Below are 14,898 nucleotides of genomic sequence, written 5' to 3'. Positions count from 1 at the left end.
TTCCTTGTTTTCATTGATTTTTCTGTGCAGCTGGCTCATTTGGCATTTTTTTTCATCGTAATTATTATTTTTCTTTAATTTTCTCTCAGACTTTCACTGGTGGTCTGCAGTGCTGTCAGTGCTATGTGAATATATAACAAAGAAAATATACAAATATCCTGCGGGAGAGTATGAGTCTGAAACAAAGCTGTATGAAAGTGGATTATTTGGGTGTGGTGGTCACTCACTGCAAGAAATAATACCAGCAACATGTTAGAATGAACCCTAAAGTCACTGAATTGATATTGAGGCCCCTCCTCGTAGCTAAAACACAGAGCAGACAGGCTTAACTTAGGGCAATCTGAAAAGTACTGGTGCAGTGGCATTTTGGCCATATTGATATTAAATTGTGGATTAATAACAGGTTAACTATGAAGAGGTGCACGGAAACTCCATATGAAAGTGCATTCACTGTTGGATAGTACTTTAATGTGTGTGGTATGGTTTTCTTAACTAACTTATAATAATCTATTTTGATTTCAGTGTTTCCTTATGATGTTAGGTAATAGTTATCATTGAAACGATAATGATTTTTGTGATGAATATGTTTTAAAAGTTAAATGTTAATGTTGGAAATTGTGGTTTCCCAGCATATTTACTGACATACATTAACAAGATATTTCACCTTTGCAATTTACTGTAACATGAAATTAGACAAGATTTATTAATGAGGATTTTATTATTGAACTGTTTACATGTTTGTTTAACATGGATAAAGTGTGTCGTTTTAGTTTTGCTTTGTTTAGTTGTGTTAAGTGCTGGCACCAGCCTCATAGAATGTGAGAAAGTTGTCTTCCTTTTGTTAATGTGTCATTTCTTTCGGATCTCGTTCACATTAAATCTTAGTTTGGAAGTAGACGGCCTTTTGTCTTTTTCATAGACAGCCTGAGAAAGTAACCTTGAAGACAGTACACAAAGAGACTGAGAATATGAAGTTTGGATTTATTTCAAAATTGTTGCAAGTTGCACAGGAGAGCAAAGATGGATACCTTGCCATAGCAGGCCTGGTAACTTGCCTAGATGTTACAGCTGTCTGTCTTGTGATGTGCCTTGATTGGACAATTGAAATCTTTCGATCCATATGGTGTTACCATTGGACAAATCATCATTCACTTTGGACTTTAATTTATTGTTTCTAGTTAGCTGGAGTAGGGGAGATTCTTGGACTTTGAGAGGTACAGACTTCTTTGCCCTTGTCCCACACTTTCCCAAATGCTGGCTGAGAAGGCTTAGATTTTTCCTGACCCATGAGAAGACTCTTGACTGGGCTTTTGAGATGCTGACACCTTCCATTTTCACTTGTTGTTTTGCAAACCATAGCTTCATTTTGCCCCAGATGTCATTCTTCCAACTTCTTTTTATCGTCTATTTCCTTTTTACTTTTTTGTTCCCATGTTCTGTAGCCCAGCACGTCACTTAGTGACTTGTTATCTTTGAAGATTTCCCCTTTGTTTAGCTAGCTAATTGGATGATTTCAGTTTGCACTAATGCTTAAACAAGCTGGACAACGCTTATTTTTTGAGCATCAGGTTCAGCTATTAACAATTTGCATTGCACTTATTGAATGTTTAGCTTGTCTAAGGTTAGTCCGTCTAAACTTTTTCCATCACTTTGCTCACCCTACGGTGATAATGTATCTTTATAGCTTGGTGTTGGGAATTGTTTATATTAACCTGAATATTAATTTGTAATAAACCCTTTAATTTTATTTCTGATTTGGGTTTTCATTGTGTGGCCAAATTGGTCATACTGTAAATCAAATGTTGATTGTCATTATTGCCAACTCTTACCCCCTGCTTAGGGTGAGAAGAATTGTTGACCTCATTTAAAGCATACCTGAAAGCTCCATCAGTACATATGCAGTACCAAAACAGTAATATAGCCAAAACACCAAGTAATAAAAATCCTAAACCAAATTAGAAAACTAGAACACAATTTACAGAAAAAAATGACACCAAAACGAAAAAACATAAGGAAAACTGGACATAAGGAAAACTGGATATATGAATGTTTAAAGTTGTAAGTAAAAAAAACACCAAAAAACAAAAGCGCCAATGGTAGTCTATGAGATTGGTAGACCAGGACCTAGGTGCGATTTCAGGCCAACCACAATGTAGATTCATCCCAGTCAAAGAGTTTACCTTCTACCTCATTCTATTTTTTATGGAGCTCAAAATCTGCCAGCAAGCAAGCCTGAAGCTGTATCTACACAAGTTCAGACACCCAATGGAAAACAAAACCCACCCTCCCATAAACATGGCAAGCTAATTGGTGGACATTTTTTGTTGACATTTATGATCTTAGGTGATGAATTTTGACACATTGTTTGGAAACATCACAAAGTACACCAACTAAGAATTATCCTATTCACTATAACAGACATTGCATTGTCTTCAGTGGACTCTTCATATGCGTACCATTATGAATACTGTGCCTAATGCCATAACACAGCCTATTAAGCCCTTAGGACCCACCTTAGGTTAGAAAAGCAGTGTATCCATTACCCTTTCAATACAAAAGCAATTTTTTACAATTCTTTATCTCCCTTGTTCAACCTCAAACACAAAATGCCTCACTGTTAATATTGGTCCATATGTTGCCATATGACAAACTGTAAACAAACCAACACACTAATAGCTTTTTTTAGAGGCTAACATGCAGCCTGCTAGGTCTGAAGGGTCGGCAGAGGCCTCACCTACACCATCCTAGGTGAAGCCTGCCTAGTTAATTTATACATCCCTGCCATGTTCGGAGGGATCTTATTTCTCAAAGTGCAGCCATTGATGGGGATGATTGGCGTTAAGTAAATCTGAATGCCAGGGAGACGGGCATCTTGTTGCAGCCCACTCTGCATTCTTTTTTTGCTTTCAGAAACAAACCCCCAAAACGGAGGGTTATGACTAGAATGTAAAATACCAATGGTTCCGAAGCACCAGGAATTTTCTCCTAAGCATGGGAGTCATTGCTGAGTTTTTCTGACTAGATGGCAGTGAAAATACACATAAGGACCACTCTAAGCTTCTGAAGGCGGGGGACCAATAGCAGAGTGGCTGTTTTCAGTGACTGACTGTCAACATAGTCAGAGTAGACTCCACTGATAGTCACTCAGCAGTACCCCACCTCTAAATAACGTGTAGGAACTGCAGGTACACAGGGGTCAAGCCACGCTGATGTGCAGCAGTCCTCCGTTCCCTAAATGAGGCCCCAAGTACAAATACATGAGTTTTCAAGTCAGATGTAGGTATTTGTTATTTCCATGGCCATGTAAATAACTGTATGCCTTCCTCATTCGGAAAGTGTTATCAATTGGGTTGTTGTTTGACTGGGGTGTAAGCCCTGGTCTAGGAGCAACCACAATCCTAGTCAGGGTAATGCACTAGCAAACCCTAAATTAACTTGGGCTCACCCTTTGGTAGCTTGGCATACAGCAGTGAGGCTTAACTTAGAGGCAATTTGTAAAGTATTTGTGCAACACTTCAAATAGTAAATCAGTGAAAACCCCACACAAAAAAAATCCACACCAGGCTAGAAATAGACATCTTAATTTAATAAATGAAACAAGACCGAAATAACAAAAATCTAATAAGTAGAACTTGAGTTATGAATTTTTAATGAATAAACTGTAAAATAGTGCTTGAAAGCAAGAAGCGCCAACCAGGGATATCTGGTTGTGCCGGACCGGGACAAAGTCAAAAGTTCAGACCAACCACAATGGAGCTTGGCCAGCTACAGGGACCAAGTTAGGCCCGCTGAAAAAAAATACCTTAAATTCTGGTTGCGAAGAGTTGCATGGGTCTGAAACACAGATGCATTGCATAGCCGAGGGGATGCTTCGGTTCCAAAATACAGCAAGGCTGCAGTGCGAGGTCTTGGTGCACCTATGTTAAGGATTCTGTTGACGGGACTTACGAGGTGAAGGCCAGTGTTGAGGATGTATTGTGCAGTCGAGGCAATGTGTTGGCTCCGCTTGGGAGTGAAGCTGTAATGCAGAGTTTTGGCTTAATTGTCAACGCTGCCATCAACAGGGAGTGTGAGTAACTGGCACTGGGGGAAGTGTTGCGCAGTGGCGGTTCCGAGGGCATTGCGGCGACCCCAGGATGCAACAAGGCAAGTCTGTTGCATTGGTTCTTACTCACGCAGTGGCGGCAATGCACTGGTTCCGATCCACACAGCAGCAGCAATGGAGTTCTCCTCCCGCAGTAGAGGATGCTTTGTTTCCGCTGGAGCAAACACATTAGGCCCATTTTCAAGGGTCCAAGAATAGGGTTGCACCACTTGGCAGGACAGACTCACAGATGGCAGGGCCCAGATACCGGAGGAGGGTGGTTGAAAGTCTATTATTTCCCTGAGACTTCAGATCAGGATGCCAGCCAGTTAGCCTCTGGAGTCTCAATGGGTTCAAATGCTGCAGGTCCAGTCCTTCTCACAAGGGTGGGGGAACATCAGGCAACAGGGCAGCACAGCAAGGCAGGAGTCCAGCAAACCAGCAGTCCAGCAGAGTGGCAGTCCTTCAGCAGCACAGCAGTCATACTTCCTGGCAGAGTATTTACCGGTCCAGAAGTGTACTGAGTTGGTGGTGTCAAAGGTCCAGTACTTATACCCAGTTAGGCCCTTGAAGTGGGAGAGACTTCAGAGACAGGCCTTTGTAGTGCACAGAGGTTCAGCTCTTCCTGCCCTGGCTCCAGACTCAACACAGGAGGTTATGCAGTCCTTTGTGTAGGGACAGAACACATGCTATTCAGGTGTAGGTGAGGCCATACCCATCTCCTCCCTCTTATCCTCCCAGGATGGTCCATGAATCACACCTAAGCTCCCATTGTGTGTGGCTGTCTAGAAGGAGTACACAAATCTCAGCTGTCACCCACCCCAGACAAGTGATCAAAGATAGGCAGCAGGCACTAAATGGCTAAAGTCAGAAAATGCCATCTTTCTAAAAGTGACATTTTCAGAATTACAATTCAAAATCCAAATTCATCATTAATTGTGATTTTAAATTGTGATTCCAGAGACACCAAACCTGAAAGGTTTATCTCTTCTAGATTGTGAATTACAGTTATAAGAGGTAATAAGGCAATCCCAATGTTATCCTATGAGAGAGATAGACCTTGCTGTAGTGAAAAATGGCTTTGGGAGTTTTTCACTACCAGGACATGTAAAACTTAAAAGTACATGTCCTGCATTTTAAATACATTTCACCCAGCTACCTGGGTTGTCCTACGCCCACCTTAGGGGTGACCTACATGCATACAAATGGAAGGTTTGGGCCTGGCAAACAGGTTACGTTTCCAGGTGTACATGGCACTGTAAAACTGCACACACAGGCTCTGCAATGGCAGGCCAGAGACATGGTTAAAGGACTAGTTAAGTGGGTGGTACATCAGTGCTGCAGGCTCACAAGTGGCATTGAATTTACAGGCCCTGGGCACATGTAGTGCACTTTACTAGGGCCTGCCTTTAAAAAATCCTTTTTATCATTGGTACATGCTTTACATTTGTCCCTCCTTGGGGCGGTTTTATTACCACCTTGTAGACTGCCCCTGTTCCATGGATAATTGCATGATTGCCAATACGTTTCACTGTGAGCAAACTTATTTTTCCTTTTGTGTCTCTCCTTCACGCTCATGGCGCTTTGAATTGGCTCACTTATGTCAACTGTTTTGTAAGGAAATGCCTCCTTGGCATGGTTGCCCCCTGACTTTTTGCCTTTGCTGATGCTATGTTTACAATTGAAAGTGTGCTGAGGCCTGCTAACCAGGCCCCAGCACCAGTGTTCTTTCCCTAACCTGTACTTTTGTATCCACAATTGGCAGACCCTGGCATCCAGATAAGTCCCTTGTAACTGGTACTTCTAGTACCAAGGGCCCTGATGCCAAGGAAGGTCTCTAAGGGCTGCAGCATGTCTTATGCCACCCTGGAGACCTCTCACTCAGCACAGACACACTGCTACCAGCTTGTGTGTGCTAGTGAGGACAAAACGAGTAAGTCGACATGGCACTCCCCTCAGGGTGCCATGCCAGCCTCTCACTGCCTATGCAGTATAGGTAAGACACCCCTCTAGCAGGCCTTACAGCCCTAAGGCAGGGTGCACTATACCATAGGTGAGGGTACCAGTGCATGAGCATGGTACCCCTACAGTGTCTAAACAAAACCTTAGACATTGTAAGTGCAGGGTAGCCATAAGAGTATATGGTCTGGGAGTCTGTCAAACACGAACTCCACAGCACCATAATGGCTACACTGAAAACTGGGAAGTTTGGTATCAAACTTCTCAGCACAATAAATGCACACTGATGCCAGTGTACATTTTATTGTAAAATACACCACAGAGGGCACCTTAGAGGTGCCCCCTGAAACTTAACCGACTATCTGTGTAGGCTGACTAGTTTTAGCAGCCTGCCACGAACCGAGACATGTTGCTGGCCCCATGGGGAGAGTGCCTTTGTCACTCTGAGGCCAGTAACAAAGCCTGCACTGGGTGGAGATGCTAACACCTCTCCCAGGCAGGAATTGTCACACCTGGCGGTGAGCCTCAAAGGCTCACCTCCTTTGTGCCAACCCAGCAGGACACTCCAGCTAGTGGAGTTGCCCGCCCCCTCCGGCCAGGCCCCACTTTTGGCGGCAAGGCCGGAGAAGATAATGAGAAAAACAAGGAGGAGTCACTGGCCAGTCAGGACAGCCCCTAAGGTGTCCTGAGCTGAGGTGACTCTGACTTTTAGAAATCCTCCATCTTGCAGATGGAGGATTCCCCCAATAGGGTTAGGCTTGTGACCCCCTCCCCTTGGGAGGAGGCACAAAGAGGGTGTACCCACCCTCAGGGCTAGTAGCCATTGGCTACTAACCCCCCAGACCTAAACACGCCCTTAAATTTAGTATTTAAGGGCTACCCTGAACCCTAGAAAATTAGATTCCTGCAACTACAAGAAGAAGGACTGCCCAGCTGAAAACCCCTGCAGCGGAAGACCAGAAGACGACAACTGCCTTGGCTCCAGAAACTCACCGGCCTGTCTCCTGCCTTCCAAAGATCCTGCTCCAGCGACGCCTTCCAAAGGGACCAGCGACCTCGACATCCTCTGAGGACTGCCCCTGCTTCGAAAAGACAAGAAACTCCCGAGGACAGCGGACCTGCTCCAAGAAAAGCTGCAACTTTGTTTCCAGCAACTTTAAAGAACCCTGCAAGCTCCCCGCAAGAAGCGTGAGACTTGCAACACTGCACCCGGCGACCCCGACTCGGCTGGTGGCGATCCAACACCTCAGGAGGGACCCCAGGACTACTCTGATACTGTGAGTACCAAAACCTGTCCCCCCTGAGCCCCCACAGCGCCGCCTGCAGAGGGAATCCCGAGGCTTCCCCTGACCGCGACTCTTTGAACCTAAAGTCCCGACGCCTGGGAGAGACCCTGCACCCGCAGCCCCCAGGACCTGAAGGACCGGACTTTCACTGGAGAAGTGACCCCCAGGAGTCCCTCTCCCTTGCCCAAGTGGAGGTTTCCCCGAGGAACCCCCCCCTTGCCTGCCTGCAGCGCTGAAGAGATCCCGAGATCTCTCATAGACTAACATTGCGAACCCGACGCTTGTTTCTACACTGCACCCGGCCGCCCCCGCGCCGCTGAGGGTGAAATTTCTGTGTGGACTTGTGTCCCCCCCCGGTGCCCTACAAAACCCCCCTGGTCTGCCCTCCGAAGACGCGGGTACTTACCTGCAAGCAGACCGGAACCGGGGCACCCCCTTATCTCCATTCTAGCCTATGTGTTTTGGGCACCACTTTGAACTCTGCACCTGACCGGCCCTGAGCTGCTGGTGTGGTGACTTTGGGGTTGCTCTGAACCCCCAACGGTGGGCTACCTTGGACCAAGAACTGAACCCTGTAAGTGTCTTACTTACCTGGTAAAACTAACAAATACTTACCTCCCCTAGGAACTGTGAAAATTGCACTAAGTGTCCACTTTTAAAACAGCTATTTGTGAATAACTTGAAAAGTATACATGCAATTTTGATGATTTGAAGTTCCTAAAGTACTTACCTGCAATACCTTTCGAATGAGCTATTACATGTAGAATTTGAACCTGTGGTTCTTAAAATAAACTAAGAAAAGATATTTTTCTATACAAAAACCTATTGGCTGGATTTGTCTCTGAGTGTGTGTACCTCATTTATTGTCTATGTGTATGTACAACAAATGCTTAACACTACTCCTTGGATAAGCCTACTGCTCGACCACACTACCACAAAATAGAGCATTAGTATTATCTATTTTTACCACTATTTTACCTCTAAGGGGAACCCTTGGACTCTGTGCATGCTATTCCTTACTTTGAAATAGCACATACAGAGCCAACTTCCTACATTGGTGGCAGCGGTGGGATACAAGACTTTGCATTTGCTGGACTACTCAGCCAATACCTGATCACACGACAAATTCCAAAATTGTCATTAGAAATTGATTTTTGCAATTTGAAAAGTTTTCTAAATTCTTAAAAGTCCTGCTAGGGCCTTGTGTGTTAAGTCCCTGTTTAGCATTTCTTTTAGAGTTTAAAAGTTTGTAAAAGTTTGAATTAGATTCTAGAACCAGTTGTAGATTCTTAAAAAGTATTCCAACTTTTAGAAGCAAAATGTCTAGCACAGATGTGACTGTGGTGGAACTCGACACCACACCTTACCTCCATCTTAAGATGAGGGAGCTAAGGTCACTCTGTAAAATAAAGAAAATAACAATGGGCCCCAAACCTACCAAAATACAGCTCCAGGAGCTTTTGGCAGAGTTTGAAAAGGCCAACCCCTCTGAGGGTGGCAACTCAGAGGAAGAGGATAGTGACTTGGAGGACAATTCCCCCCTACCAGTCCTATCTAAGGAGAACAGGGTACCTCAAACCCTGACTCCAAAAATAATAGTCAGAGATGCTGGTTCCCTCACAGGAGAGACCAACACCTCTGAAATCACTGAGGATAGCCCCAGTGAAGAGGACATCCAGTTAGCCAGGATGGCCAAAAGGTTGGCTTTGGAAAGACAGATCCTAGCCATAGAGAGGGAAAGACAAGAGATGGGCCTAGGACCCATCAATGGTGGCAGCAACATAAATAGGGTCAGAGATTCTCCTGACATGTTGAAAATCCCTAAAGGGATTGTAACTAAATATGAAGATGGTGATGACATCACCAAATGGTTCACAGCTTTTGAGAGGGCTTGTGTAACCAGAAAAGTGAACAGATCTCACTGGGGTGCTCTCCTTTGGGAAATGTTCACAGGAAAGTGTAGGGATAGACTCCTCACACTCTCTGGACCAGATGCAGAATCTTATGACCTCATGAAGGGTACCCTGATTGAGGGCTTTGGATTCTCCACTGAGGAGTATAGGATTAGATTCAGGGGGGCTCAAAAATCCTCGAGCCAGACCTGGGTTGACTTTGTAGACTACTCAGTGAAAACACTAGATGGTTGGATTCAAGGCAGTGGTGTAAGTAATTATGATGGGCTGTACAATTTATTTGTGAAAGAACACCTGTTAAGTAATTGTTTCAATGATAAACTGCATCAGCATCTGGTAGACCTAGGACCAATTTCTCCCCAAGAATTGGGAAAGAAGGCGGACCATTGGGTCAAGACAAGGGTGTCCAAGACTTCAACAGGGGGTGACCAAAAGAAAGGGGTCACAAAGACTCCCCAGGGGAAGGGTGATGAGACAACCAAAACTAAAAATAGTAAAGAGTCTTCTACAGGCCCCCAAAAACCTGCACAGGAGGGTGGGCCCAGAGCCTCTTCACAAAACAATGGGTACAAGGGTAAAAACTTTGATCCCAAAAAGGCCTGGTGTCATAGCTGTAAACAGCATGGACACCAAACTGGAGACAAGGCCTGTCCCAAGAAAGATTCCACTCCAAACTCCCATCCAGGTAACGCTGGTATGGCTAGTCTCCAAGTGGGATCAACAGTGTGCCCAGAGCAAATCAGGGTCCACACTGAAGCTACTCTAGTTTCTGAGGGTGGGGTGGATTTAGCCACACTAGCTGTCTGGCCGCCTAACATGCAAAAATACAGACAGCAACTCTTAATTAATGGGACTAGAATAGAGGGCCTGAGGGATACAGGTGCCAGTGTCACCATGGTGACAGAGAAACTGGTTTCCCCTGGCCAATACCTGACTGGAAAAACTTACACAGTCACCAACGCTGACAATCAGAGAAAAGTACATCCCATGGCAATGGTTACTTTAGAATGGGGAGGGGTCAATGGCCTGAAACAGGTGGTGGTCTCCTCAAATATCCCAGTGGACTGTCTGCTTGGAAATGACCTGGAGTCCTCAGCATGGGCTGAGGTAGAACTAAAAACCCATGCAGCAATGCTGGGTATCCCTGAACTGGTGTGTGTGAAAACAAGAGCACAGTGCAGGGCACAGGGTGAAAAAGTAGAGCTGGAGTCTGGAAAAATGGCCCGGCCTACCAAGAGAACAGGAAAGTCAGTTGGGAAACCAACTGCAACACAGCAAAAGAAAGGGAACCTCTCTTCTCAGGAAGAAGTTCTGCCCTCTGAGGGAACTGAGCCTTTGGAGCTTGAACCTTACCAGGTTGAGCTCTTAGGCCCAGGGGGACCCTCAAGGGAGGAGCTGTGTAAGGGACAAGAAACCTGTCCCTCTCTTGAAGGCCTTAGGCAGCAAGCTGCTGAAGAGTCCAAAGGCAAGAAAAATGGAACGCATAGGGTCTATTGGGAGGATGGACTCCTGTACACTGAGGCCAGAGACCCCAAACCTGGTGCCACTAGGAGAGTGGTAGTGCCTCAGCTGTTCAGGAAGTTCATCCTAACATTGGCCCATGACATTCCCCTTGCTGGACATTTGGGACAAACCAAGACGTGGGAGAGGTTAGTCAACCACTTCTACTGGCCCAATATGTCCAACATGGTTAAGGAGTTTTGCCTCTCCTGCCCCACCTGTCAAGCCAGTGGTAAGACAGGTGGGCATCCAAAGGCCCCCCTCATTCCACTTCCAGTGGTGGGGGTTCCCTTTGAAAGAGTGGGTGTGGACATAGTTGGTCCACTGGAACCTCCCACAGCCTCAGGAAATATGTATATCCTGGTAGTAGTGGATCATGCTACCAGGTATCCTGAAGCTATTCCCCTTAGGTCGACTACTGCCCCTGCAGTAGCCAAGGCCCTCATTGGTATCTTTACCAGAGTGGGTTTCCCTAAGGAGGTGGTGTCTGACAGAGGTACCAACTTCATGTCAGCATACCTAAAGCACATGTGGAATGAGTGTGGAGTGACTTATAAATTCACTACACCATACCATCCACAAACTAATGGCTTGGTTGAGAGATTCAACAAGACATTAAAAGGCATGATCATGGGGCTCCCAGAAAAGCTCAAAAGGAGATGGGATGTCCTCTTGCCATGTCTGCTTTTCGCTTACAGAGAGGTGCCACAGAAGGGAGTAGGATTCTCACCCTTTGAACTTCTGTTTGGTCATCCTGTAAGGGGACCACTTGCCCTTGTTAAAGAAGGCTGGGAGAGACCTCTCCATGAGCCTAAACAGGACATAGTGGACTATGTACTTGGCCTTCGCTCTAGAATGGCAGAGTACATGGAAAAGGCAACCAAAAACCTTGAGGCCAGCCAACAGCTCCAGAAGTTTTGGTATGACCAAAAGGCTGCACTGGTTGAGTTCCAACCAGGGCAGAAAGTCTGGGTTCTGGAGCCTGTGGCTCCCAGGGCACTCCAGGACAAATGGAGTGGCCCTTACCCAGTGCTAGAAAGGAAGAGTCAGGTCACCTACCTGGTGGACCTGGGCACAAGCAGGAGCCCCAAGAGGGTGATCCATGTGAACCGCCTTAAGCTCTTCCATGACAGGGCTGATATGAATCTGTTGATGGTAACAGATGAGGATCAGGAGGCAGAGAGTGAACCTCTCCCTGATCTTCTGTCATCAGACCCAAAAGATGGCACAGTAGATGGAGTGATCTACTCAGACACCCTCTCTGGCCAACAGCAAGCTGATTGTAGGAGAGTCCTACAACAGTTTCCTGAACTCTTCTCCTTAACCCCTGGTCAGACACACCTGTGTACCCATGATGTGGACACAGGAGACAGCATGCCTGTCAAAAACAAAATCTTTAGACAGTCTGACCATGTTAAGGAAAGCATCAAGGTGGAAGTCCACAAGATGCTGGAATTGGGAGTAATTGAGCGCTCTGACAGCCCCTGGGCTAGCCCAGTGGTCTTAGTCCCCAAACCTCACACCAAAGATGGAAAGAAAGAGATGAGGTTTTGTGTGGACTACAGAGGGCTCAATTCTGTCACCAAGACAGATGCCCATCCAATTCCAAGAGCTGATGAGCTCATTGATAAATTAGGTGCTGCCAAATTTCTAAGTACCTTTGACTTGACAGCAGGGTACTGGCAAATAAAAATGGCACCTGGAGCAAAAGAAAAGACAGCATTCTCCACACCTGATGGGCATTATCAGTTTACTGTTATGCCCTTTGGTTTAAAGAATGCCCCTGCCACCTTCCAAAGGTTGGTGAATCAAGTCCTTGCTGGCTTGGAGTCCTTTAGCACAGATTATCTTGATGATATTGCTGTCTTTAGCTCCACCTGGCAGGATCACCTGGTCCACCTGAAGAAGGTTTTGAAGGCTCTGCAATCTGCAGGCCTCTCTATCAAGGCATCCAAATGCCAGATAGGGCAGGGAACTGTGGTTTACTTGGGCCACCTTGTAGGTGGAGGCCAAGTTCAGCCACCCCAACCCAAGATCCAGACTATTCTGGACTGGGTAGCTCCAAAAACCCAGACTCAAGTCAGGGCATTCCTTGGCTTGACTGGGTATTACAGGAGGTTTGTGAAGGGATATGGATCCATTGTGACAGCCCTCACTGAACTCACCTCCAAGAAAATGCCCAAGAAAGTGAACTGGACTGTGGAATGCCAACAGGCCTTTGACACCCTGAAACAGGCAATGTGCTCAGCACCAGTTCTAAAAGCTCCAGATTATTCTAAGCAGTTCATTGTGCAGACTGATGCCTCTGAACATGGGATAGGGGCAGTTTTGTCCCAAACAAATGATGATGGCCTTGACCAGCCTGTTGCTTTCATTAGCAGGAGGTTACTCCCCAGGGAGCAGCGTTGGAGTGCCATTGAGAGGGAGGCCTTTGCTGTGGTTTGGTCCCTGAAGAAGCTGAGACCATACCTCTTTGGGACTCACTTCCTAGTTCAAACTGACCACAGACCTCTCAAATGGCTGATGCAAATGAAAGGTGAAAATCCTAAACTGTTGAGGTGGTCCATCTCCCTACAGGGAATGGACTTTATAGTGGAACACAGACCTGGGACTGCCCATGCCAATGCAGATGGCCTTTCCAGGTTCTTCCACTTAGAAAATGAAGACTCTCTTGGGAAAGGTTAGTCTCATCCTCTTTCGTTTGGGGGGGGGTTGTGTAAGGAAATGCCTCCTTGGCATGGTTGCCCCCTGACTTTTTGCCTTTGCTGATGCTATGTTTACAATTGAAAGTGTGCTGAGGCCTGCTAACCAGGCCCCAGCACCAGTGTTCTTTCCCTAACCTGTACTTTTGTATCCACAATTGGCAGACCCTGGCATCCAGATAAGTCCCTTGTAACTGGTACTTCTAGTACCAAGGGCCCTGATGCCAAGGAAGGTCTCTAAGGGCTGCAGCATGTCTTATGCCACCCTGGAGACCTCTCACTCAGCACAGACACACTGCTACCAGCTTGTGTGTGCTAGTGAGGACAAAACGAGTAAGTCGACATGGCACTCCCCTCAGGGTGCCATGCCAGCCTCTCACTGCCTATGCAGTATAGGTAAGACACCCCTCTAGCAGGCCTTACAGCCCTAAGGCAGGGTGCACTATACCATAGGTGAGGGTACCAGTGCATGAGCATGGTACCCCTACAGTGTCTAAACAAAACCTTAGACATTGTAAGTGCAGGGTAGCCATAAGAGTATATGGTCTGGGAGTCTGTCAAACACGAACTCCACAGCACCATAATGGCTACACTGAAAACTGGGAAGTTTGGTATCAAACTTCTCAGCACAATAAATGCACACTGATGCCAGTGTACATTTTATTGTAAAATACACCACAGAGGGCACCTTAGAGGTGCCCCCTGAAACTTAACCGACTATCTGTGTAGGCTGACTAGTTTTAGCAGCCTGCCACGAACCGAGACATGTTGCTGGCCCCATGGGGAGAGTGCCTTTGTCACTCTGAGGCCAGTAACAAAGCCTGCACTGGGTGGAGATGCTAACACCTCTCCCAGGCAGGAATTGTCACACCTGGCGGTGAGCCTCAAAGGCTCACCTCCTTTGTGCCAACCCAGCAGGACACTCCAGCTAGTGGAGTTGCCCGCCCCCTCCGGCCAGGCCCCACTTTTGGCGGCAAGGCCGGAGAAGATAATGAGAAAAACAAGGAGGAGTCACTGGCCAGTCAGGACAGCCCCTAAGGTGTCCTGAGCTGAGGTGACTCTGACTTTTAGAAATCCTCCATCTTGCAGATGGAGGATTCCCCCAATAGGGTTAGGCTTGTGACCCCCTCCCCTTGGGAGGAGGCACAAAGAGGGTGTACCCACCCTCAGGGCTAGTAGCCATTGGCTACTAACCCCCCAGACCTAAACACGCCCTTAAATTTAGTATTTAAGGGCTACCCTGAACCCTAGAAAATTAGATTCCTGCAACTACAAGAAGAAGGACTGCCCAGCTGAAAACCCCTGCAGCGGAAGACCAGAAGACGACAACTGCCTTGGCTCCAGAAACTCACCGGCCTGTCTCCTGCCTTCCAAAGATCCTGCTCCAGCGACGCCTTCCAAAGGGACCAGCGACCTCGACATCCTCTGAGGACTGCCCCTGCTTCGAAAAGACA

At 46.6% G+C, this 14,898-nt stretch overlaps 1 protein-coding gene across 2 annotated transcripts in view; it reads right to left on the bottom strand.

Annotated features, from left to right (window-relative positions):
• GANC (glucosidase alpha, neutral C) overlaps positions 1-14,898 on the bottom strand; it is a 388,017-nt gene that overhangs the window by 183,842 nt on the left and 189,277 nt on the right. The gene's annotated exons all lie outside the window — the stretch shown is intronic.

This window comes from Pleurodeles waltl, chromosome 9 (assembly GCF_031143425.1).
Source record: "Pleurodeles waltl isolate 20211129_DDA chromosome 9, aPleWal1.hap1.20221129, whole genome shotgun sequence".
Classification (NCBI taxonomy): domain Eukaryota; kingdom Metazoa; phylum Chordata; class Amphibia; order Caudata; family Salamandridae; genus Pleurodeles; species Pleurodeles waltl.
This window is presented reverse-complemented; position numbering and strand designations above follow the sequence as displayed.